Raw genomic sequence first — 27,532 nt, 5'->3', positions numbered from 1 at the left:
ATTGCAGTAAGCAAAGATGTGACCTTGTGCAGCTTAAATGTAGCAGCCTGTTGTCAGCACAAATACGGACTTGTGTCCCTCTGACATTTGACTGACATTTAAAATGAGAAGTTCTCCAGGATGATGTTTGTCTTTGTGTCTCCAGTTTATAATGTGCTTGCTTTTAAATGATATTTGTCTTTGCATCTCCAGTTTGTAATGTGCTTGTTTTTAATGATGTCCTAATCATACATGAAGCATCAAAATCCTGATATGCAGATGCTACAAAAAAACTCTAATTACTATCATGAAATAATATAGTTTTTTATTTGAGTTGAACTAAACACTTCATGCTCATTTTAGTAAACAGCATACAATTTGTAGGATTTCTCAAATCTCATTATGTAAACTGCTTGTGAAAATAACAAAGAGGCAGGGAATTGCAGTATAATGACCTTCTTCCAGTTAATGAGTATTGTTATTTTTAAAAATAGAGTTGGTTTCAGTTATTCTTTGGCTTTGTTCTTTGACCTTCCACATCAAGCAAGAAATGCTCAATTAATTGAAAAATATGGATAATTCTGAAACCAATATAAAAGGCTAATGAATAAGAGGACATAGTTTTATTTAAATACTAATTCAGGTTTTAATTACAGTTAAGCCTAGATGCATTCATATGTCCAAACACAAGCACAGGCACACAGACACAAGTACGCACTTCACTGGGTTAGCATTTTATCATTTTTTTTTCTTGAGGGTGTTGTGTCTGTAAGCTTTCTGTGTCCAACTGCTTGAGACTTTCCAGTCATAACCCATTGCCTGCTGTCCCTGAAACCATCAAAGTCTGACATCAGGTGTTAGAGTATTAAGTTTGGTATTCTTTTTGCATTAGCCTGCACTACAATGTTCTCAAATAAATATGGAAGATTTCAGGAGGTGTCTGGATGTGGCACTTAGGTTAGGGGTGGCCATGGGGAGGCTGGGTTAGTTGTTGGTCTAGATGATCTTGAAGGTGTCTTCCAACTTTAATGATCCTATGTTTCTCTGATGTGACTTTTATTTTTCTTGTATCATGAAGCAGTGGCTGGGATTTGCAGGAAAAGAGAGCATCTCACCTCTGGAGTAAAGTAAAAAATGGACCACATGGGAAAAAAAAAGCCAACTTACTGCACATTAAACTCCCTTTTCTGATTGTGTAACATTTAGGAAACCTTGGCTCAGAGGAAGTGTACTGAAAGCTCTCTCTGTTTGCATAATGTTAATGTTTTTCTTCTCAGTCTCACTTGCAGTTTCAATGGTGAAAGGCTCACAGTAAGAGAATTGAAACAAGGTTCTAAAAGTCACTGTAGGCAGAAAAAGTTGCATTTTTGGTCAGAAAAGTGTTGACAGACATTTATTTGTGGTGTCAGAAGAAAGGAAGCCAGAGTGGGGAGTAAAAAGAAGTTGGAAAATAATTCAGATTCTCAAAGACAGTAAGAGCCAAGAGGATGGAAGATGAGATCCTCTACAAAACATACAAGATCATCAAAGTTCTTTTCTTGTTGTTGAATTTGATTTTTTCCCAGTTTTACCAAAAGAAACAAATGTAATTTGGCATGACTAATTGCATGTCACTTTAACTAATATGCCTCAGTTTGCTAGTTTTACTCATCACAACATCTGCTAAGCCACTGAAGTTTGAGAATGCTTGCTGCTTAAAATTCCACACTGGCTGTTAAATTAATGAAATTAAGATGTTTTATAAATTCTTGCAGCTATTAGAGAAAAGCAATTATTGAAAAATATTATCCAAACATAGAGAATGTGCTGCCTGAACAATGGGGCACGAGGGAAATTAAATAATTTTGCTGAGTGTACATAACATATCATGTTGCTGCTTCCAAATTTCCTCAGAGCAATCAGTGCAGTGACTGATTTTTCAATGAACAATAGTTTTAAGCAGATCTGTTGGGTTCTGTAGTGATGTCCCTTGCTGCTACAGGGAAAAATTTCCATCATATTTCATATACATACCAAAATTCTCACTTAAAATCACTTGGATTTCTGCTGTAGGAAGGATGTTTCAGAAAGGCTGTCCTCTGAGTATTAGAAGCTGTAAACTAACTGTCAATTTAACTGTGTTTGTATTTATCTAGCTTTTACTTTCCTCAGGTTCTTATTAATTAACGTTAATTGGTCTTCTCCCTCTCTCATGTTTAGTCCATGCAGTTTTAGGGATTTACTCAGCTGATCAAATCAAAGGTTAATTAAATTAAATCTAATTAAAACTTAAAGGCTTTCTGTTCCTTCAAATTGTCTTTTTTTTTAGCTCCATGCCATGAACTCATCTGATTTGTTTCTTTCTTTATTTTATTTGGAGAATCTGAACCCCAAAAGACAATTTGCTAGTTCCTCATATGAAGTCAAGTCTTGACAGCTCGACAGGATTGTCAGATTGACACAAAAATACTTTCTTTTCTTAATCCCACATCACGGCAGGAGTTGCAGAGAGAAAGCAAATTCAGAGTCATCACCTGATCAACAGGTGCCTCCAAATCTTTCAGCACCTTTCTATTTTCTAACTGGTTAATTCCTCAGTTTTCATTATCAATTTCTCAGTGGAGGTATTTCCATTTTACAGTGTGACATTTCATCCCATTTCTTTAATAGTTAGATCTTTAAGGTATCTAATCAACAAAATGAATGGAGTCTGCAAAAATACTGATTTTTATGCTCCACGAGAGCTTAAAAAGGTGTGTGCAAATTAAGGTCTGTGTACCTCACAGCCACTGCTGTGCAATTCTGTGTCCTGTGCTCTGAGATCACCTTCCTTGAGCCGGGAAGTTGGACAAAATGATCCCACATTGGTCCCTTCCCACCTGACCCATTCTGTGGTTATGTAATTCTCCCTTGGCTCTCTGTATCTTGAGCAAATTCCATCACCATACTCTTTTTAGTAGTTACTTTATGGAAAGTATTTTTTTTTAAATCTCAAGGATTGTAATAAATTTTCCTAATTCCTATTTCTATGCAGTATAAATATCTTCCCTTCAGCCTGTTTCTTGCTCATTTTGCTACCCATGTAATAATCCTCATGATCTCTCATTTTACTAAAAATCTTCTGTAATAGGTGTATATTGAATAGTTCTTTCCTTGTTTTAACTTTGCAGTCTTCTGATTGCTGCTCCCTGGATTTTATTTCCTAAAGTTTGGGAAATAAAGGATCAAGAAAGAGGCAGTCCCTGTGTCCATGGAAGCTGTTACACAGTTATACAGGGGTGTCAGCACCCTCTTGGGACAGGAGAAATGAGAAACTTCTCTTGATTAGGTGTCTCCAAACTTAAAACCTTTTACAGAGATTGAAATTAATCTCACAACACTTTACATTGTAAAATAGTCCCACACTACTCCTCAGATTTGAACACACAGTTTCTGGAGGCGTCTGAATTCCTCACTAATTACACATTTAGGTGTGGATTTCATACAGATGTGAACAGCTTATTTTATACTGCAGTGACCCAGAACTCATTATATAAGCAGCAACCCCTCTATGGATGCTCAAAAACCGGATCCAGGGTTTTTTTTGCTTGATGTCCACCTGCATGATACAGTCATTAAAAATTCCTGACTTATGAATGCTGGGCCAATATGTATTAGTTATGACATAACTTGAACTTTTAAATATTTTTCATAACTGTTTCTCTTCCTTCATATTAACCATACTAGAAGATTTAATAAAAGCTGTGTAAACTACAAAGGAGATTTAAGGTCTTTCATTTTATGGTAATGTGGGATTTTTTAAGAGTCGGGAAAGCAAGGTCTAACCCACCTGCCTTGAAAATCCCATCTTTAACAAAACCAGCGCATTTAAGAATTCCTTGTGACAGTCCAGTGGGAAGAGCCATCCCACACACCCTTGGGGCTCTCTGCTCCACAGGGAGAGGGTGTGACTTCATTATTTCCCTCTCCTGAGGGCATAGTCAGCATCCATGGATTAGAGAGACACACCACAGGGAGCTGTGGTCACTCTCAGAAGAGATGAGTGCCATTCTCTTTAAAAATTTCTTGGTGTTTTTAAGGACTTGATATAAAAAGTTCTGAATTTAATTTGAAGTTTAAAAAAAAATCTCCTCTCCTGTCACTATAGGACATGAAATAACACGACGTGGACATGCTGCTCTTTTCAAGGTAAAAAGAGACTTTTTAATTTCTGACTGTAACATTTATAGATTTCCAAAAGTGACAGTGGATTGAAGGGTGACAGTGCCACCTCTCCAATGATACTGGACAAACCAACAGTCCATCAGATTTCTCCTCCTCCATAAAAGAATGCAAAACAATAAGTTATTTACATAAAGGGTGTGAGAAAGTACATCACAAGAATGTAAACATCAGAAGGCTTGGAAAATCTTAAAAAATCAGGGCAACACTCTCCTTTCATTGTACTATTGCAGGATGCAGCAACAAGCAGCAATGGACAATCATATTCTGAAATTCCTTAATAATTTGTTTTAAATATCATATATCTGTACCTCTATGGTCATAGTTGCACATTTACAGAGCCTCCCGTCTCTGAGTCTGCAATAATAAATTAACTTAATGAAAAAGGCAATAAGCAGCTGTCTTGTTTATGATGTAATTATCAGGAAGGACATATTTTATATAAATAACGTGGCTGGGAATATTTCTATGCTAATAGAAGATGCCTCATAATTTAATTTTCGTTTCATAATTTAATTCCTCCCCATCCAACAACCTTAAAATTATATAGATAACTTTGTAGGTTATTCAGTATCTTCATACTGAAAAATGTCAAAGAAACACATAATTTTTTTCCCAAACTGTTTCAGTTGGTTTTCTTTGGCTTTTTTTTTTTTTAGGAAAAAGGATTCCTAGAAAATGTAACTTTCTAATTAAATTTTAATTTCTTTTCATTAACAGAGGTTTAGCAATGTGTTTTTGCCTGTGATATTTTAATATTTTATAAATAAACTAATTGGGTAATTTTTAAAACAATAACACTTAAGCACATTAACTATATGTCAAATAAACTTATCCTCAAGAAAAAACAATAATCAAAATTTTGTCAAATGGCCTAAGGCAATGTAGAAAATACTTCCTGCATTGAAGTAACAATTTATTTTTGAAGTTTATGTTTGTCTTAGCAGCGTGAAAATATATTTGGTAATTTGGTATTTGGTAATTCTTTGGTAATGAATATTGTAGACTAAGACCAGAGGTTCAGATTCAGAAAGCTTTTTTGATCTATTTTTCCTTATGAAACTGTTGAGACTGAAACATTGTAGACTAAGAGATAAAATACATGGCTAGTAAGGACTGGGTAAAAATACAAAGTAGAAGTCAAGAAACGGGAGTTCAATTTGTTCTGGAAAGTAATTTTAGTTTTTGGTATGGATTTACTGTCTCCAGTGACAAAAGGAAGGGCAGCCTCACAGAGTGAGAGCAGCTGTGCTGAAAGAGGCCTGAATCCTTCATGCACATCATCAAATAATTCTTGTTTAATTCTCATCTGTGACTTCTGGACAGCCTCTCTGGTCCTGATGGGTTGTACTAATTGTCACTGGGGAGAGGGTCCAAAGGAAACCCAAGCGCAGAATCCCATCTCCAGACTCATTCAGACTCCATTGCTTTTATTAGTTATTATCTTATCTGAAAGACGACAAACCTCAGTTGCATTTTTAGATTTGGTATCCAGATGTCTGTCCAGGCAAAGCTTTCCTGTAACCTGGAGATTTGATCCCAAAATATCCAAAATTTCATTACACCAACTGAAGTATTTCTTTTTCAGAAAGAACATAATTTTAAACACTGCATCACTGTAAATTTTTTTACAAATTATTTTATTCCACACTCAATATTTTCAATCTACTCCCACACATTCTTTTCCTAGATTATGACATAACTGAAGCACATTTACTGAGTAGCCATAAAAGTTAAAATCTTGGTTTCTCTTTTGTTTTTCTTTGAAAGGTGGCAGGTGTAAGGTCAAGGCAGGGGGAGTCTACATTAGATTTTTAGTTCAGATCAACTGTGACTGCTTCTGAATTTCTTTGCCTGGTCATCACCATTTTCTGCACTTTGGTTCTCACCACAGAGTTTTGGAGTGCATGACTGGTTTCTTTACAGGTGAACCTGCAGCATCATGAGATGAGCTCATTATTTCAGGTGAAACTGAACTGGAAAATGCTGGCCAAATGTTCCTGGGTCATGGGTTAAGAGTGCCATAAGTCAAGAACATGGGGCTTGTGGAGCCCTGGTTCTGGCACTTCCCACAAAGCCATGTGTGGTGGGTTCACTGCATCCTCAGCACCAGCAGTTCCAGCCCTAAGACCTTCTCCTTTTGAGTCATAGTAATTCATAATATGATTGAGATTAAAATGTACAGGATATTTTGATAACTGTGAGACTGAAATACAGTTTAAGAGGCCAGGCTCAAAATTCCCACTTAGACAAAATTGATTCTCATCTAAGAATAACAGCCATTTGGGAAAAATTACACATTGAACTGCTTCAGGTTTCAATTTGCTTTGTTTTTTTTCATGGAACATAAATCAATGTTTTCCAATTGCATTCCTTTCAGTAAACTTGAGCTATTTTGAGTATTTGAGATTGATAATTCATATTACACACAGGACTAATGATAACTTGTCCTGTAAAATTAGTTCATAAAGACATGGGACTGGTTTGTTCTTCTGAAACAAGTGCTTTATTCAAAGAGAATCTGTCCCTGTAACAGAGTGGGAACAGCTAGAACAGCAGCACTGCCTGCAGCCAAGGACTGGAAGGTGTAGCCCTCCAGAGCATTTGCTTTAAAAAGGTCAGTGAACTAAACCCAAATATCTCAGGCTGTCTCCTTTCCTAGTGAGCTACCCAGATGAACGTAACAGTAAAGGAGAGAGCAATAAATGATAAAGAGTAGAATTGGATTTAAAGTACTTCTCCAATTAGCCTGAATTCTTAAAGCTTGTTTAGGATTGTGAAAGATGAATACAATATTTTTGTCTAATGTGATGTGTGATACAAATTGATATTATGTAAAAAGCAGAGGTGGAGTAAAGATGGAACCAAAAATCTCACAATGTTTTGTTACAGCAGAGAAGTTGTATTTTCCCCATGCTCACCATATAATCACTAAAAATGGGAATACTAGTATAGATCTACAGCCCTAGCATTTGCAGAGGATCAATACAGCACTACTTTTGTGACAAGTGGATTTTTAACAAAAGAACATCCTGTCCTGGTAAGGTTTCATTACTGGAGAAAGGTTTCTCCTAATAATTCAAACCAAAGGAGCAAAACAATCATCCTTCAGGAGGGGAGAATTGTGGACAGAGCCATTCTTTCAGGCTGAGAGCATCCAGCAGCCACTGCTCTGGCTGGGGTTTGCACAGATTTAAATGAGCAAGCCCTGCCCTGACATTGGGATTGCGGTGGTTTCACAGCACTGGGAAGTCAAGAAGAATTAAACAAGAAATGGAATTTCTTCAAAATCTATCCTGACCTCTCTGCTGCCACACTTAGCTGTCATCAATAAGAATCAATAAATCTAAAGTTGTAGATATGGGTGACAAAAGGTCAGAGCCTATTACCAAAACTGAAATTAGCAAATCTTAACTGCACTTAGAAATCATGAGCATAAATGTCCTGAAACCTGCAGATAGGAAATGGAAATATTCTGAGTTTTATTCTGTTTGCCACACTTACTAAGTATTGTTAATTACAAAAACTATTTGAATTTTGTGAATAATTACATTTATGAAGGCTTGTTCAGTAATTAGGGAAGTTAATAAATGCTTGAGCAACTACTTTTTGTGAATAACAGGCTCATTTAGTTATTTTTGCTACACTTAATATCTGTGACTATATTATTTTACATTCTTCTAAAGAAAATAATCTCTTCAATGCAATTTTCATTAAGGATTTAGCATAATGCTAACATAATATCATTCTGTTGTAATAACCCTTTATCAATCACTATTTAGCTATGTTGTCATTGCCAGTCTGCTCCCTGAAATTAGAAGTTCATTTGAATACAAACATTTGAATACAAAAAGCAGACGTGAATAATCAGTTCTAAATCTTTCTATTGTTCTAATGAGTAGATAAAATTTGCTCAGATATAAGGGTAAAGCAGAACTAATATTCAAAAAATAATCAAGAGTTTTCTGTGAATGATATATTAAAGGGAATACTTTCAAGTACAAAAAAAACCCCAGCAAACAATGCTTCTCATAAAAAAAATAAAATAAAAAAATATACACACACACACCAAAAAAAAGCCAAAAAACCCAACCAAACAAACTTCCTCAAAAAGGTCTTCCATGAAAATGGTAATGCCATATTTCCATAAATGTTTGAACATTCAGAGTATCTTCTCATCCTTTCTTTCAAATTGGAATAACAGTATCATAAAATCTCTTTTATTCTTTCATAAAGTTCATTGTTCAACAGCTACTTTTAGGGCCACTCTGCATAACTTTGAGGGTTGATGTCGCTTTTCTCTTATCAGATGCCATTTGAGATTGTAGATAAGGAGAAGCTGCCCAAACATGGCTCGAAAAGCTCTGGTTCTGTTGCTCCTCTGAGAATTTATGGGTAATTTCTGTTGTTCAGCTAGGGGAGGTTTTGTTTGTTTAATATTAGTAAAAATTATTTTAATATTAGTTTAAAAAAAGAGCTGCATTGATAGTGAAAGGAACCTGGCAGAATATTTCAAGACAGGGAATCCTCCTAGCTGCCTGCTGTCTGCTGACTTCGGACTTCAGGGAAAGGAGGTTCTTGTTCTGACAGGTGAGAAATTATCCATAAACCAGATATTGCCAAAGCATGGCCTATAGTGCAACACACTTCCTGGAGTGGGATGTTTTTAAGGGGTACAGGGGTATTTTGTTACTTTTTTGAAAGAATAGCTGAAGAATTACCTTATATTTTACATATCAGCATTGCCAGTCATGCACAGGGCTCAACTTTTAACTTTCTCTAAGATGGTATTGTGCCAGTGCTGTGTGTTAATTTGGGTTCTCTCTCCTCTGGAGATGGCACTTTTCATTAGCAGCTTTCTATTTGACCATGTTTCAGGCTCTCAAATATATCTCAAAACAGATTTTCTTGAAAAGCCTTTAAATGGAAAGGGTTCCTCCAACAGATTGCTCTGTAAAATATTGAAATATGTTAAATTCAAAACTTACCGTGTCTCAGTAATTTTACATTGCTTCTCATTATGTGTTTGCATAGTGCATTGCTATTTTTAATGGTGAAATGGATAACCAGTAAAATAACTGGGATATGATTTTGCGAGGGGTTTTTTTCTTTCAAAATCATGATGGAAAAATTGCTCTGTAGGTCTCATTCCTAAGTAACAAATGGTAGGACAGGAGGAAATGACCTCAGGTTGCACCAGGGGAGGTTTAGATCAGATATTAGGAAAAATTTCCTCACAGAAGAGTTGTCAAACATTGTTCAGGCTTTCCAGGGAAGTGGCTGAGTCACTGCCCCTGGAGCTGCTTGAGAGACACATGGATGTGGCACTTAGGAACATGGTTTAGTGAAGGGCTTGCCTGTGTTAGGTTTGTGTTTGATCCAGATGGTCTTGAAGCTCTTTTCCAACCCAAATTTTTCTATGATCATTCCACTTGTATTTTAGTGAAGGAGCTTGACATTAGCTAATTAGAGAACACTTAAGAAGACAGTTTACCATTAGTGAAATACCAGAAAAGCACATAAAATAAATACAATTTTAAAGAAATGCATGGTGATGTAAAATTAAATTTTTTATAATCCCAAATGATATAGTGGGCACTTAGATATAAATCTCTGCAGAAAGCAATTTTTCAGGGAGGATAAACATACTTAATTTGTATTCAATTTAAATTAGAAATAATTTTAAGAGTTCTCTATTTCCTGCATAACTGAAATGATGAGTTTGGATGGATTTAATCAAAATATCATCTCATCAAAATATAACCTCGTTTTGTTGGGGTTTTTTTCTAATTTTTAAATTCAGTATTCTTGGTATCCATACACATCAGGATATATTTTAATTAGATTTTGACTGAGTGGACTTAGATTATCTGTCTACCAACTCTCTCTTGACTGACTTATGGGTAGGGAAGAAGGGATATTTTCAGTCTTGGAGACCTTCTCCCTTGTTTAAACAAGACTGGACCCTTAAAGGGATGTAGAAGAATTAGCAAATTAGGTTTTTTATTAGCTTTAATTTTCAAATATCTTTGGATCTCTGAATGTTCTTTGAAATACAATAGGGAAAAAATAGTAAATTTTTTGGCAATAGATCTATGTGATATTTCTAATTTGGGTGCAGCCAGGGTGATCTGCATATGTCAAATGAAAAATTTCATATTGTGTAATATGAGGATCTAAGTGTTGAATGGTTTGGGAAATTTGAACAAAACCTTCAAAGATTTTATGGGTTCCTCATAGCAGTTTGCATCACATGGGCTTAAAAGTAAAGAGCCCAAACAGCATGTTTTGAGGGACATCAATAAATTCATGTTGCCAAGAATCCATCTTTTTTCTTGTATGGCCACGCTTTTATCATAGAAAATTCATAGTGCCATTTGTAATGGATGTCCCTTTATTAGATGAAAAATTGACTCTTTCAGAGGAGGCTGGAAGGTGTCCTAAACCCAAACCTAAATCTTGGAAATTGTGTTTGGGCCAGCAGTGTCCAAGGGGGCAGGGAAAGCCCTATAGAGATACAAGATACTGGAGGTAAATACAAGTAGAAATTTAAAACATTTTTGAGAATTTCTCTATGAAAAGTATTTTCTTTCTCAGAATTCAGTTACCCCTTGGCCAAATAATTGAAAATAGGATAATTTCTTCACTATAATGTTCATATATCTGACCTTTAAAAAAGAGGTAGAGATGTTTTCCATTCCTAATTGGAACGTGGAAGACTTACAAGTGGTTCTTTTTCAGCAAAATGTCTGGAAAGGTCCAAAAGGTTAGGGAAAAACAAGAAAGCTGAAAAAGTAATTTGAGGCATTTGTGATGCCTTGAGGTAGAAAGCAACAGATTTTTCTGAAATCTGGAGAAAGTTGCAGAGGCCTTTTCATCAAATGTGGCAGCAAAGAAACCCTTGTAAAATCTGAGATAAGCAGAGAAAACTTTTGGGCTTTTGCTTCCCTGATCAAGGAGGAATGAAATGGTTTAGCTGAGGACTAAGACACCTCAATCAAGGGGATAGCAGCGTCCAGATCCTGCCATTAAATACACAAGATAAACATGATATCACCATTTGCTCTTCTGCACAGATTTCAGCAATAAAACATTTAGTACTTGTTAAAAAAATTATGGCTTTGAGTGTAGTGTTTATATTGTGCAAGCTTAATAAGACTATAAAAGGTTAAATGTCTGTATTTGAACTCATAAATGGAGAACAAGGAAGGAGAAGGGTGTTTTATGTACCTGAATCCCATGCATGACATATTTGAAGGAGACCCCATAGACAAGGTATATATTATTTACTTTCAGTGGCATATGTCACTTTGCAAAATGGAAAACTGATAACAAAGAAGAAATATTATTGCCTCTGATTATGGAATATGACTAAAATATGAAACAGTAAGTGCTGCTATTACACTCTGCAGAACCCAGATCATAAGAACTTCATAAACTATAGAATGTAACCTACTTTGGTGCAAGAAGCTTAAACACAGAGCTAAACATGGAAAAATCTGAGCTTCAGTCTCATGCTATCTCAGAGCCCTCAAGCTTACAATCAAGAGTAATCAAATATATACACCTTAAAAATAGCAGCATGGCTGTTCCCCTGATGTATCCCCCCCAGCTCAAACAATATCTTCCCTCGGGTAGTTCAGGGCCAGCAATCAAGGCAGTCCAGTTTAATTGACTTTGTGACTCTTGTACAAACGCTAATGTAGATTCAGGGCTAACCACAGAGCACTGAGCACAGACTGCACTCTTTTCCACAGGACATATTAATATACCCATAGTTGGCAGCCTGTTTTTACTCTGTCATAGGAATGCACCACATACAAAACTTGTATTTCCTTGGCAAACCTGGATTGAGCTAGAAAAAAATTCAGAATTGATTATAAACAACAGATATGTGCCCTTGCAGACACCAAGAATAGGAAACAAGACTGAAAAAGAACAGATAAAAAACTGCAATAAAAGTGCAGCTTTAATGTGAGCTGGAAAATTCTCTTTGGCTGGTTTTATTTGTGCCAAGTTTTTAGGGTTTGGTTTGTTTTCTGATTCTTTAATGCAACTATGAAAACAATTCCCAGAAGAAGTGCTTTGGCTTGTCAATCATTTTCTGATAGCTCCTTTTCTTCCTCCTTAAGCAAACAAAACCCCTGTTATGTGCCAGAGAAGCCCCATCTTGTGACTTCTGCAAATCTCCATCTGGTTGTAACTGAGGAACACAACTCTCCACTACCCTTGCCTTTGATCTCTGCTTAATAGATTACAGGTAATACTGTGATTTAACAGTTATTTCCTCTATTCCTCCTTTGCAAGGCATGCCAGCACTGCCTGGCTTATGAAGGAATTGTATTAAATGTATATCATTATTTTTCAATATTTGATGATTTTATTTCCTACTTATTCATGCTCCAGAACTCTTGGTAACCCAGATCTTAGCAATTAAATGTGCTCTACAGTTGGCATTTTAAAAGCAATCCCACTGGCACTGTTTGCAGAACAAATTTATGCAGAAATGGGATATTTTCATTACAATGTCTTGTTTCAGTTTTGACCAGAGCTTCTGTCAATGTTTTGCCCAAATTTTCTCCCAGCTCAGAATACTTTGAGTGATAGACAGTAGGTCTCCAGAGTTATCCTGAGTTGTGCTCACCAGGCTTTGGATGTTTTCATAGCAGAGGTTGTTATTACATGCACCACTCCTGGCCATGGGGAATAGATCTCAGCCACCACTTAGTGGCTGTTTGATGCTTTTCCTTATTATTTTTAACTTCTTCCCTGCATAGCCAGATTCCTACTGCTTCTAGAGCTCTGCAGTACATAGGTATGGATGTCAGGTGGTGCTTTAGGTATCATTCCTTCATAAGTCATGTCCAACACTTCCATTTTGTAGCCAGCTGGTCCAAAGAAATAACTTCTGGTTTTCCGTGTTTTCATTACTGCACCTCACTGCTACCCATAAAATCCTGATAGGTGCCTTCCTAACAAATGTTTTGTTATTATTATTGCTTGAACTCCTGCAGGAAACAGTCACTCTGAGAGTTAACCTGAGTTTTCTGTGCTATTAAAGCACAATTTATTCTTTGGGTGGCTTTTTTGCCTCAAAAGTGAGTAAGGAATCTTACATGTAATAAAGCTGTTCCTTGTTTCTCCAGTCTTCCTTTGTTGTCACGGGAGGATCATCAGGAAAAGATCCTGCAGGTACAGAACTGCACTGTCCTTACCATTCCTTGGAGAGTTGCAAGCAGAACAGGGCAAGTTGCTTTATTTATTAAATTGTCTCTACCTCAACACTGTCACCGTGATATTTTCTGAAAAATCCCTTCACCAGGATTTCTCCTCCTGGGAAGCTGAGATGCCTCAGAGAAAAATGAAAACAATAATTATCTGATTTTCTTCTCCTGTGTTTTGCTGCTTTGGAATGTGGTTTGGACATTGTTTACCAACAGGTGCTTGTTTGATTGGTTTCATGTAAATTGTTTTAACTTAATGACCAATCACAGTCAGGCTGTGTCGAGACTCTGGAAGGAGTCACAAGTTTTTTATTGTTATATTTTAGCCTTCTGCAAGTATCCTTTCTGTATTCTTTAGTATAGTTTAGTGTAGCATTCTTTAATATAATATAATATCATAAAATAATAAATTAGCCTTCTAAGAACATGGAGTCAGATCCATCATTCCTTCCAATGATGGGGACCCCAGAAAATACCACATCAACCCATTCGTTTTCTCACTTTTACTCATCCTCTGCTCTCCCCTTCCCCCTGGAGGGGTGTGAGTGGGTGCCTGTGTGGGGCTCAGTTACCAGCTGGGGTTAAACCCCAGCGCCTGTCTGCTGCCAGAATCCTCATTTATGGTTTCAGCATTTGAACTGTGGTATAGGACCTGTTCTCAGGTGAGTATTCCCAGATGGATGCTCATGAAATATTGTTATGCCCTCTTCCTCCAGGCTCCCCAAGCAACAAATGCTTCGCTTTCTGTATGAGCTCTGTTTCCCTCTGCTTTTTATGGTGCTCTTGGGATATTCCACTGATGTCTTTACAAAGAGCAGCCATCACTTACCCCCTCGTTTTCTTCCTCAGAAATTCAGACATTTCTGGTTTCTCTGCCTTTCAGAGCTGGGTAGGAAGGTTGTGCTCACTGTCAGAGCATTCCTGGCCCACTTCATGCTTCCTGCTGGTGTAGGACAGGTTCAGCTTGGGAAACTCCATCTCCTCATCTCTTTTCTGATGTAATTTTTTATTTGGGAGCTAAATACAAATCCATTTCTGGATAGAACCTTTTAATGATTTAATGCTAGTCTCAATTATAACACTTCTAATTGCTCTAGGGAATACACCCAAATGAATTGAATTTCATTGAATCATCCCCTGATTTTGCAGTTCATTCAGCTGAAGTTCAGAGGCCTTTCTGCTTGCTGCACACATAACAGAGAATTATCTTTAGGTTCACCATTTCTATGCCAAGCCCAGTTTTTTGTTTTCTTCCTGAAATACTCACTCAATATGTTCAATCTGCAGTTTAAACAGGCAGACTCAGCCTATGCCCACCACAGGGTGGAGTAGGGAGATCATTCCATCTGCATTATCAACTAAGACGTATTTGCATATTGTAGGTCTTAAGGAAACCTCCCTGCATGGTGTGTATTTCTTCCCGTTTGAAAAAAAAGAGACATATTTCCTTTTTATTCTAATATAAATTTTTGTTTTGCTTGCATCCTCAAAACAACATGTAGGTGGTCTCATATTTATTTCCGTTTTCAGTATTTGGTGGTTGGTATCTTTACAGGTGTCCACAATCTGAATTAACCATGTAAGAATTTATTACAGCTATAAGAAAATTGTGAGTAGAGTCCATCAACTTAAATTCACTCCCCTGCAGGAAAATAAGTACTCAACCACTTTCTACTGCACTTCTCATTTTATAACCCTTAAAGGGATATCAAATTCTTGTAGTCCTTTTTTATATATAGAAAATTTTACCATAAAATCTATTATATCATACTAATACAAAACATATCCCATTATCTAGACCATTAAATGTTGTTTAGGAAGTCTTTTTCTGGCTAAGACATGATTTAGTTCACCTCCAGAGAGGCATTTCAGTCATTGTTTCTGCCAGTATCTGATCTTTAGTGGCTCTCCATAATCCTTCCTCTCTTTTCTTCCGGAGGCTGTTTCTTCACCCTCAAATAATGAACTTGAACATCAGATAAGTTTTCTGAAAAACAATTCACATAATAATTTGAAGGCTACCAACACATCAGACAGAAGTATTTCCTGTCTATCCTGATAGGTTTAATTTTATTTGCATTATATATTAGTAGAAGTTTATTTGTTTAAAAGAAAAGCAAAATTCATAGATACATTTTTTTTCTTAGTGGTTAATTACATTTTTCTGCTTTACTTCATGGGAAAAACATGTAAGTCATTGAAAATGGCATATTTTAAACTACAAAGCCATAAATTCACCCTTTATGTGTCTATATCTTCTAAAAAATATGTGCACAAGTATTGTTACAGTGTAAACATGAACAGGAAGGCATCCTGATTTTCATTAAATTGTTACTTTCCAAAATTATACTTATTCAAGGTGTTGCTTTTTTCTTTTAAAAATATCTTCCTTGTGATACGTTTTATCTTTTTGCAGTTTTACCAGACATGGCAAAATAAAATAGCAGCAATCCTCAAAGAAAGATTGACAGAACAATCTTGGTTTTGTCGAGATTCCTAAGCAATAAATTCCACCATCTCTAACTGAAATGAAGCACTGCAAAAATCCAGATTATAAGCAAAGCTAAAACCCTTTGCCTCACCATATGCTTCCCCAGAACTAAAATTGTGAGGAGGAAACAGGTCACTTCTTCAAAATTTAATTGGTATCTCTGTTTTTTTTCCCAATCTAGGAGTGGACAGAGACTGTGATTTATGGAGACTTTGATAAAGATGTTTCATGTGTTCTGTCACAGAAATTTCAAGGTAGTCTAGCTCTGAAATTATTTTCATGGACTTCTCTTATCTGTGATTCCAAATCATAATAAAAAGGCTTCTATTTCTTTGGAGTGAAGCATATTTATCTCCTGAAAATAGCTGAGACACCCAACCGGAAGGGGAGAAAAATAACTAATGTGTTGAGCTGAGTGAAACAAAAACAATTGCTAAGTAATTTACACTAAATTATTGGTTATATTGAACTTCTGTTTCTTCCATCTTTGGGGGGAAAAAAAAATCAAAGTCCTTCATATCTTTCCAAGTCACCTCCAGCACTGCATATTTTGTTATGCAATCCTTCTGTCTGTTTTAGCTGCCTCCTTTTCCTCCCCAGAAGCCCAGGGAGGATGTATTTCTGGGGAGCTGTGAAGGATAATAAACAGTGTGAGCCCCTCACGTGTGGCGCTTGAAGGAAGAGCTCACCAGCAGAGCTGCTCAGTGCTGTGCCTGGCTGCATCCCTGCATCCCTGCACGCACAAATCCTGCTGGCTTTCCATCCACCAGGCAGCAAAACTGTCAGAGCTCCCTAATTCTGGATCCACTCTGCCTAGGGAATATTTAATATTTACTCTTGAATGTTTGAGGCCCTGCTGGAAATGACCTGGTGTTTCATTCTTTGGGTCTGAGATGCGTGTCATATAACTGGCATTGAACAGCCACCTTGGCTGAGATGTCAGGGCCTGAGTGGTCTGGGGTATCTGCTGCTTTATCCTTCACCTTAGCTCTTCACCAGGATTGCCATGAAAAGCCCTTCAGCTGTCCCTGCACCCCTTCTCCTTAGGTCAAACACAATCCTTGCACCAAGGCTGCAGAAGATTGTGTGTTTCTTCTGCCTTTAAAGGAATTGAATATTGGTTTATACACAGACAGTGAAACTTTTCATGGGAAGGCTTGTACATCAGATTTTATTTTCCATTATAACTTCCAAGTACTCACCTAACTGAAAAATCTCAATTGGCAAATAAATTTATCTTGTCTCAGGTAATGTGGCATAGACTGTTGCTAACCAAGTCACTTCTTTCCTGCCCTGGTGAGGTTCAGAGATTATTTTTAGGGGAAGATTTCTTGCTGTAGTGAATGTGTACAATTTGTGCACAGTTTAGTGCAGCTGTTCTCTCCCACGTTGAGGTCCCAGTAGATAAGTTGTGTCCCTCTACCCTGAACTAAGATAAAAAAATGCAATTCATTCCTAAACAGGACAGCAGGACAGAGGACTGACCTAAGCATTTTAATGGCTTAAAGTGTGGTACATAGGGCTGCAGAGATACATTTCCTGTAGAAATGCGCATTTCTGCATGTTTGTTAATATTGCAGCTGTCTGTGCAGGGGATTGTTAGTGATGGCCCTGACTTATAGCATGCAATTTAAATGAATTCCAGCAAAACAAATTTTAATTCTGTAACAGGCAGGAAAAAAATAATGGTTTCATCAATGAAACCATGTTCCTCTTTCAAACCAGATAATAAAATATTAAGGCAAAATGATCTCCATATATTTTAAACCACCCATGCTTGGACTCTCTTGATGAGTATATGAGTATTCCTAGCAGAACTCTCCATATTCTCAGCTCTCTTTCTTTTTTTTTTTTTTTTTTTTTTTTCCTGGTTTATATCCTTCCTGAAACCGCTTTGTCATTGTCATTTTCACTATGTTGTGTATGTCCGGTCACTCTCACACATACAGTTAGTCTGGTCATGTCCCTGAGTAGACGAGAATATGTGGCAGGCCCAGGAGAATTGCCACATTCAACTTATTTTAGGAAGCAGTAAATGCTGAAAAACATGAGACTGCAACAGCTGGGAGTACTTTCAGATGGAAGAATAATTCTATATTAAGTATCACACAGTTGTTGAGCCAGAAAACTAAAAAGAACATTCTGTTTCAGAATCATCCTCCTTCTTAACAGTCTCCAGTTTTCCAAAAGATCTGTGGTCCTCCTCTGTGTTTGAAGGTGCCATAGTTAGAAGTGCTGTGTCATAGATATGTGAGTGGGGACAGGCATTATCAAACCAATTTTACAAATCAATAACCTCAAATATTAAGTGTCTAAACTTCACTGCAATCAAGCGAGAAAATTACCTGTTTCTCACAATAACCAATGTATTGTGCTACCCACTGAACCACACTTCTCTGAGACACCATGAATCAGAGTGCTCAAGGTGCTCCTGTAATTATACAGCCACATGCTTCCATATGAAATGTTTTCTTTGATAATTGCACAAAGGATGAAGAATCTGTTGCAGAATCCATTTGGATGTCTCCTGCAAGTTTTTGTCATTAAAACTTCATGTAATATTATGGGTATTTTAAGAACCCATGAAGTAACATCTTTTTTCTCTTAGGGAATACAGCACAGCACTCATTGATTTTTTTACCCCATTTTATAACTTATATATCAAGGTAATTTTATTTTCTCAACAACAATCATTATTTTCAAAGGTATATTTTGAAAATCAAACAATCATTTATCAATTTAAAGCCTAAAATTTTTCATAAATTCCATTTGCAAGAATAGAAATGAAGTATTTTAGAGAGATCAAGTTATCTTGCAGGGCACTTCTTTTATTATTACTCTTCAGCAAATTTCCTGTGCAAGTACCTTAAGACTGGCAATAGAAGGAAAACAAAGAGATCAAGAGAAGCATTGCAAGAGACAGAGTGAGAAAGGAACAACTGAATTAATAAAGAGAAGAGACAGGCTATAGGGTTATCATGATTAGTGGTTTGATATAAGGTAGAAAGTCAAGACTCAGAGGACCAAGGGAGGATAATCTTCATGACAAGAATTCCCATTTCCAGGTTAACTCACAGGACAACAGAGCAAGTTGTTTTCCTACCATATATTCAGGTTAAGAAGGTTCTAAAACGTTAGTAATATTAACATTTGTAATTATTATCCTTATAATTTACCCAGAATTGGGCAAAAGCAGGTAATATATCAAATGTTGATAAAATCTCCTCTGGCGAAACAAGACAGTAGGGAAATGTATGCTTGAAAAATATATAAAGTGTCCTTGTTGTCTTAAAGTGAGAGACAGGCATTTTATCAAAATCTGATTTTGCAGGAAGATGAAAGTTCTGCAGATTCTTTCACTCTCTGGAGGTGGAGCTCTCTAGGAAATTCATGTTGCTTTTCTTGACAGCTGATTGATACCAGCAGAATTAATCACATTGTAATGTGATACGGCAATATATAGAGCCATGCATTGTCAAAGAAAGAGCAAAAATTAATTAAGAAAATCATTGAAATGCAAATTAGATAAATAATGAATTTATTAGCTGATTTATTGTGGCTTGAAATGATAAAAAAATAAATTTGTGTCATGAGACCCTGCCTGTTCCTGGTTTCAAAGACAAACTGACATTCTTTTCCTCCTCCACTTACTTTTTAATTGCAGCAAGCAACTTGTTAAAGTGTTCTGGCTGATGGAACTCTGCCAGCCTATTTTATTATAACACATTTTGATTCACAATGAAAGAAAAGGTTATTGCACATGTCATATCTTTATTGTGCTTGACAAGCTGGGAAGCATGTATCCCTAAATGAAATGGAAAGTGAAATATCAGATTACTTTTGTATTATCCACAACACGAGCTGAGATGTTGTGACAAAACAGTGCTGAGTGGACACTGGCATTCCAGAGTGATTCATTTGGGTTTTGCATTCACTTTCCAGGATAAGGAATATTAAATGCACAATTCCACAGGAAAACCTGGACATTGATGTAAGTGGTGTCCTAAATGGGAAAAGGAATCACACTGTTGTTGGACTTGCTTACACAACTTGAACTGGAGAGAATGTCCAAAAAATAAGCAAATTCTTATTATTCTGAATAACACCTTTAGCCCTATGTCATGTTATTACACTTTTTTTTTAATAAAAATTTTGAAAAAATTTTTGAAATCCTTTTCTCAAAATATGAAAATGGAAATATGCTTTCAATTTTAAAAGAGCTTCTGATTAGTAATGTACATGGGTTCATGCAATAGTATAAAAAAGACCTCATTTGATTAGGATCTCTGAATGCTACAAAAATATTTACACTTTTTGTATACTAAACTCTGGAAAAATTACTTCTAGCTACTTGTGAAATTTCTTCACCTACTGAGCAGACTAGTCCTTTTTTTTTCTTTTTTTTTGGCTTTGATGTTAGTTGACAGGAAAGAGTTTAATTCAGATTTTGTAAGTGTAATCTCCATGTATATTCACCTATGACATGAAAAAATAAAGTCATGGAGGTAAAAACTAAACTCACAAATTAAAAATTACCTCTGTGTATATTGTTCAGGAGATTGGGGCATGATATTCTAATAGTTCCCTTAATTTTCAGAAGGATTTTTATTGGGTCTCAAAATTTTACTTCTACATTCAGCTTCTAAATGCAATGAATAATTGAATATTACAATATTTCAATATCAGATCAGTAGAAATTAGCTAAAATGATGACATGAAGAAAAGTTATTTCTCCTGAAGAAAGATGATATTTGAAAAGAAAATATAGATAGCAAAGATAAGGATGCATGATGTAGTTCTAGGATTGACAGGCACACAGAAAAAAGAAGAAAAAAAAAAGGAAGGCTGGACTTTGGCAATATTTCATCTCTGCAGTAGAACATTTAATTAGATGATATTTTAGTTTGCAATAATGATCAAGAACAGCACAGTGTCCAGATTAGCAGGCATCAGTGCTACCATAAATCATTTTAAAACAAGACAATTCTTCGAAGAAACACTAAACTTGTCAGTGGTCCACCTTTAAATAGCATTTAGTATTCATTTTCATGCCACAGGAAGAGCGCTTAGAAGGAAGTATTTCTGCATGAAAAATCATATTTAAAATAATACATTCAGAAAAGAATTCAAGAAAAAAATCGATAGCCACAGTATGTGAAGAAGCCAGACTCTAATGATCTCTTTTGTTCTGGAAGGAAATAGAAAAGGATTAGACAATTCTGTCATTTGTTTTGTTCATCTTGGCAACAGCAAACCCTGGCATTTAACCAGCAAAAGAGACACATAAATTTGCAAGATTTTAAGTAAAAAATGGGAACACATATGTCATGTATAGCTCAAAAACAGCACAGAAAGTTTCATGAAAGCTTTAGTATTAGTGAACCTGCTTTTGTAGGATCCTGAAAAAACAGATCATTATTTTAGTCATGGTTATTTGTACAGTTCCATTGATTTAATTGCAAATTTTTATTACAAAAACATTTAAATGATATGACAGAGTCTCAAAGAGCCAGGGTCCACAAGGCAAGTGTAAATCACACATTCAGACATGATCTGTGATGACAGGAGACAGCCCTCAAACCACAAAAATGCTGAAGGAACTAACATAGACAGTTTTCTTCCTGCCCTTTTGCATTCACTGAGAGGCCATTCAAAGAAATTTTGCATGAAAATTCAAAATAGAATGAGCTACTTAATGATTCCTTTTCCTCAAAAAATATAAAGGACAAAATTTATAAAGATATACTCAAACATCTTTCTTTGTGAGTACTGGTACATTTTGGAAGCCAGCATTTTTCTTAGGAACTTTTTACTTGGAATCATCTCCAAGAAATAAAAGAGTAAGAGAAATTTGTGCCTTTGAGTCGGTCATTTGGCCAGCATCAATCATGTGGCTTTTTCCAATGTGCTCTGGAATCTTCAAACACTTTGGAATGCTGCATCAATAGCATGTGAGGGACTGGATGTGTCAAACCTACTCCATCACACAGCTGTCGAACGGACCTCAGGCACTGCTGTTCTTAGCCCTTGGATATTTATTTGCATGGAAAAGGACAAATTTGGCCTCTGTATATGCAAGATTCTGCCTGCTATAATTTACAGCTGAGCTTCATAACATTTACATTTTTAAAGTAGATACCAGTGGTGAGCAAATACCTGACCTTGAGTCCCCTTAATTTCATCATCTACCCGCTGGTTTCCAGCAGCTCTTTTTTAGCCAGAAGAATGTACTGCACAAAGTTATGTTCTCATTTTCAAAGGTCTCTAACTCCTGTTTCTATTTATGGACTAAGAGGAGATTTGATGGACTGTAAGACCTTTTCTTGTGAGGAACCAAGCTGTGCCCCTGTAGAAAGTCAACTCCTTTGACCAGCAGAGCAGCAAAGGCAAGGCTGATTATATGGAAATTTCCTCTTTTCAGCCAGTGGGAATCCATTTGGGAACTTCTTACCCTGATGGCCTCTTTTGGGCAATGCTCATGTCCTCCAGTTGGAATGGGACTGTATCTATACCCACGGATTGAGACATGTGTCTCCATTTACTTTGTTTTCTGCTCCTTTAATCCACTGGGCAAAAATAAATACCCCACAACCAGTGCCCAGCAGCTCTCAGGTGGCTGCAGCCCACTGAGTCATGAAAACTTGAACATGTTTCTCCTCCACCTTTGCTTATGTGCTTGCATAGACTCCAAAAAGCCTCACAGCCACTAATTGGAAGCTGAGCAAAGTACAGAAATTTTATTCTAATGGCTGTGAGATGGAAGGTCTTTCAGCAATGCCACTGTGAGGTTAGATGAATTTTATGCTCGCTTTGTGCTAACACAAATTACTACCTGTAGTGTTTGATGGGAGAGCATTTGGTTGGCAACTGACAAGTGTCTCATCTCTCCCTTTATTCTAGTTTGGGGTGGAGTTTCTGAATGTTCTTTCAATTTCATATAGAATGCGCTGAACCTGCCATAATAAAAATGTATAGGTAAGTGATTACTGAGGTTTTCTTCTCTCACAAATAGATATTATTATTCTTCACATACAAGTAAACATACTCACTTGTGGCAGCATTTTATAAAATGTTCATGATAACCACAGACCTGTAATTGTCCTTAATCATCTGTTGATTCAGAAAAATCATTTGCTACTGCATTGCTTCACCTAACTCTCTGATGTTTTCTGCTGGCACATCTTGTTTCAGGTGTTTGAAGGGTTAGTGACCGAAGAAGTTTGTGTTCTGTCAAAGCTGCATGGGATGGTTGCTTGGTAACAATACTTGTGGCATAAAAAGCATTGTGTCAGGCATATGCCTGTTCCTACCTCTTTACAGGGGACAGGGAAGAATTATAGAGAAGATATATTTTATTTAAGGAGCCTAGGAGATCTAGAAGAATTGCTGTCTGAGAGACGAAGCTGAAAAGGGAATGCTTTGAAACCAATATATCATTGGAGACTGCCTTCAGTAAACCACTGCAGAATTAAATTAAATTCCATTGGAACTCTCTAGATAGCTGCCATGGTAAAATAACTTGCTTCCAGCTGCTTGCTGAAAATCTCACCCCTGCAAAGCCAGCTGCTTTGGGGAATCATTTGGGCAGAAGGTCCTCCACATTTTGGCCTCAGTAGGCCTTCCAAAACACTTAAACTCCAATCCAGACCATGTGTTGTTGTCTGCAGCTGTGGCAGTCACCAGGCACTGCACCAGTCTCCTCTCAAGGGCAGACACAGCACCACAGAGCAGCCTGAATGAGTGCTGGGTGAGAATTTCGCCAAACTCCCACTGCTCCCATGACCCACCCAGCTCTCTGTGCTGTGACCCACAGGCTGGCCAAAGCAGCACCTGCTGAAGAGATTCATCTTTATTAAATTGCTCTCAGGGCTGGATGGGACCTCTATTATTTCCTTCTCATCTTCCCAACTGTTTATTAGCAGGCGTAATCCTGTGTCTGTGCGCTTGTCAAGCTAGCAAAGTTCAATTCTTTAGTAATTAATAAACATTAAACATTGCATAAGGGGCAGAAGTATCCAGACAGACTGAAGGGATATTTTGCCTGTCAGACATTATAGGTTACTTCCATGGCTGTCAAAATGCAGTTTGGAAAACAGTGAGAATCTATGAAGAATATGTGAATACCTTTACAGCATGCCCAGTTCTACTTGTTTTGGATGGGCAGAGAGGTATGCTGGTCCCAAGGGGTAAAGATTATATGAGCTTGGAAGAAAATGTGTTGTGCTAAAGAACCACTAAACAACTGTGATGGGAAGAGACCTCCAGAAATTGTCTAGTCCAATCCCATCACTCAGAGTGCCAGCTAGAACATGTTGTCCAGCACATTGTCCAGTCCTTATTTCAGAGGGACTCTAATCCATGGCTTTTACTCTTTTCAAGCCTCTCCTGAGTTCTCAGAAGTTCACTCTGACTTATAACATTGATGCCTCAGGTTTTAGCTTTTATGTTTTTCAGATTCTGTGCTGCTTTGGTGTGTAGTTCTGAGCTTCATATTGGGGGATGGTGAGCTCTCTTCACAGAGCAGGGAGACAAAACAATTCCTTCTCTAGCTGGGGACCAAGGACAAATAATCCAAACTTCAGGCCCCAGAGCATAAACAATGTGGACTGAAGAGAGAAAAAAAAAGAAGGATGGAACTTCATAAGCTAAAGCTGTAATTGGACAATTAACTCCAATATGCAAATGGACCAGAACTTATTGAAGTGAGAGACCCCGTGACCGGTCGCGCATTTTGTGGCCATTTCGTGACTCTTTTGTGTTCATCTTGGGTGTAGCCCTGGCTGGGCTCTTGTGCTGCCCAAGGTGGATCTATTTAGGTCTTTTAATAAATCCCTACTTTATTATTTATCTCCATCTAGCCTCTGTTCTAGGTCAGCCTTCACAAGGCATCATATAAAGCCAGACGTGGCAATGTCAAAAGGAGGAGATAGGTTCTTCTAGCCAAACTCCCTGTTCATTACACTCAGAGATATTTGTCTATTAATTGTGGCATCTAGTCCAATAACCTCTGGTTGATCAGAGCAAATCTTTCAGGATGACATTTTAATCTTCAGTCTAAAATTTCAAGTGACAGAGAAGCTAAAACACCCCTTGGACAAATTACTCTGATGATTAATTGCCCCTTCTATTAATAATAATTTTTAAAAGACAGTATTTGCATTTTTTTCATGAATATGATAAGTGTGTCTGCTAGATTAAAAAGACTTCTATTGCTGGGATTTTTCTGCCAGATAGATATTTATGCACCATGATATTTACATTTTTATATGTTCTTGGCTGATACATCCAATAGCAGGCACAGCATAGTGTCCCATGCCATTTTAATAATCATCCAATCACTGTTTTGCTCTGCTCCTATGGATTTGATCAAATAGATTTGATATGATCCATCTCAGTGTATTCTATAAAGAACTGAAAGGAAAGTAAGAAGTGCTGGTCAGCTACTCTGAAGTGAGGAAAAAGATCTAACTCTTGAAATGAAGTTTGTCATCAAATCTCCTGTCTTCTGCATTTTGTTGTCATTAAATGGAAACTTAATCCTGGGCACCAAATGATTTGAAATAAGCAGCTGCTGAGCGCTGGAGAGCCAGGAGATTGTGTAGTGCTTGTGTGCTCATTTTTGCTTGAATTGTTTCACTTTTTGTTGCTTACCCAGTTTAATCCAGCATTACTCATGTTTTATACTTGCAGAACCTGGATAAAATGTGTCTGGGGATAAGTGTATTCTCTCCAGAGAAAGGAGCCATGCAAGCAGAGCCCAGAATCCATCACACCTTAGCACCTGCCACTCCCCTTTTTCCTAACTCCCTCCCTGTGCCAAAATACTTCAGTCACATCAACAGAATCCTGCAAAAGTAGGCCCTGGATATATGTTAAAGTTGTGACAGCAGTCTTCCTGGCATGGCCTGCCCCTTCCTGCTAAATCAGCTGACTGGTTCCATCAGTCCAAACAGCAGACTGCAGATTTTTGGCACCAGTGTGAAGCCTGCTTTTAGAGAGCTAGGGGATTTATAGATTTACAGTAATTTATTACTTCTGGAAACAACACCAGGTGGTAGACCACCAGCTATCTGAATTCTTCATGAATTAGCGTCTTCCAAATAATGCTGAGATTGTGATAACCTCTCCAATTCCTTTCTTGCTTGAATACAAGACCTACATCCATGTATGTTTATCTAAAACATGCATATATTTTTCATCTGCACATACAAGAATTTTCATCAGTATTTTGGGTATATCTTACTATCATACTGCTCCCTTTTCTTTGTGTATTTTTCAGTATTTTGCCTTGCAACATTTATAAAATAATCCAACCTTCTTTCAAGGATAGAGCTCCTTTGCCCTGGACAGCTGACAGTTGGATGAAATACTGTGAAAACTGACTTGTGTTGTCACACCTTCTTATGGGACAATAAAATTCGAGATTCTCTTTTACTTCTTTCATCCTCCTGTTTGCATTATTCCTGCTTAAGGTCAGGCTGACAAGCAAATTCCTACCACTATTGTCTTCTTTTTCTCCCTCACCTGCTCCTAGTTTGGTTTTGGTTTTTTTTAAATAGTTGGGATTTTCAATATTTCTATGTACAAAGAGGAGAACTGAGCAATCCCAGAGGCTGTTTTGCTAGGTGCTGGGTAGATACTTGAAAGGGACAGATCCTAACTCAAATTATTTATCAAAGATGGATAAAAGGATAGATAGAAATAATTCATTTCCTCCCCTGAACCTCTTGTGTGTGTCTGCATATGTCTTTTGAGGTATAGACATCTCAGAAAACATAATGGCTTTCCGAAATCTATGGAGGAAAAGTATTACAGAGCCGTGGAGAGATTCCAGACCCACTGTCCTGCTCTCAGACTTTAATCACAAACCAATCTTTCCTTTCTTGGTACCTTTCCTTTTAGAAAGATCTTTAGTGCTCAGGACACAGGCACAGCTACCCAGTCATGCTTCTTGTCCTCAAGGTAGATAAATGTTGTTAAAATGGATACATATGAAATTTATGTTTGCCTTTGTTCTAAGACTAATATGACAAGAGATTGGGTTAGACTTCTTCCTCAAAAAGAGCCTCAGGACTCAGGTGCCATGGGGAGCTGTGAGACAGCAACAAAGAAATTCTGAAAAGGAAGCTATTAAAGCCAGGAAATTGTTCTGTTTTCCTGATGGTCTCTATCTGTATTTATTAATGTGTTTTTTAGAGAGTGACTTCAAGGATCAAATTGTCCATCAGGTTCAGATTCCTTTGGGGCTTTGCAACTTGTATATGAAGTTACGACTCTTTCAGACTGACATAAAAAAATTCAGTGCAAAGAGAGACAGACAGCTTTTCCCACATTCGATTTCTTTGCAGGTTTTTTTTTTTTTTTTTTTTTTTTTTTTTTTTTTCCTCCATCGTAATCTGTTTATTTCAAGAACATTCTTAACGATGTAAGACTTGTCCTCAGGGTAGTTCTGAGGACTGTCTAACCCAATAGTCTGTCTTTTCAACAGCAGATCCCTCACCAGAATGGACAAGAAAGCCACTAAACCATTCTTTCTAATTTATGCTAGGATTTGGCCAATTACTGTAAAATAAAATTTCACTCTCTTGTGAAAACTTTCTTTTCTCCTGTAGCTTACAAATGTTCTGAATCTCTCTTT

Source organism: Camarhynchus parvulus, chromosome 1A (assembly GCF_901933205.1).
Source record: "Camarhynchus parvulus chromosome 1A, STF_HiC, whole genome shotgun sequence".
Lineage (NCBI taxonomy): Eukaryota > Metazoa > Chordata > Aves > Passeriformes > Thraupidae > Camarhynchus > Camarhynchus parvulus.
The sequence above is the reverse complement of the archived record's forward strand: the minus strand, read 5'-3'. Positions refer to the sequence as shown.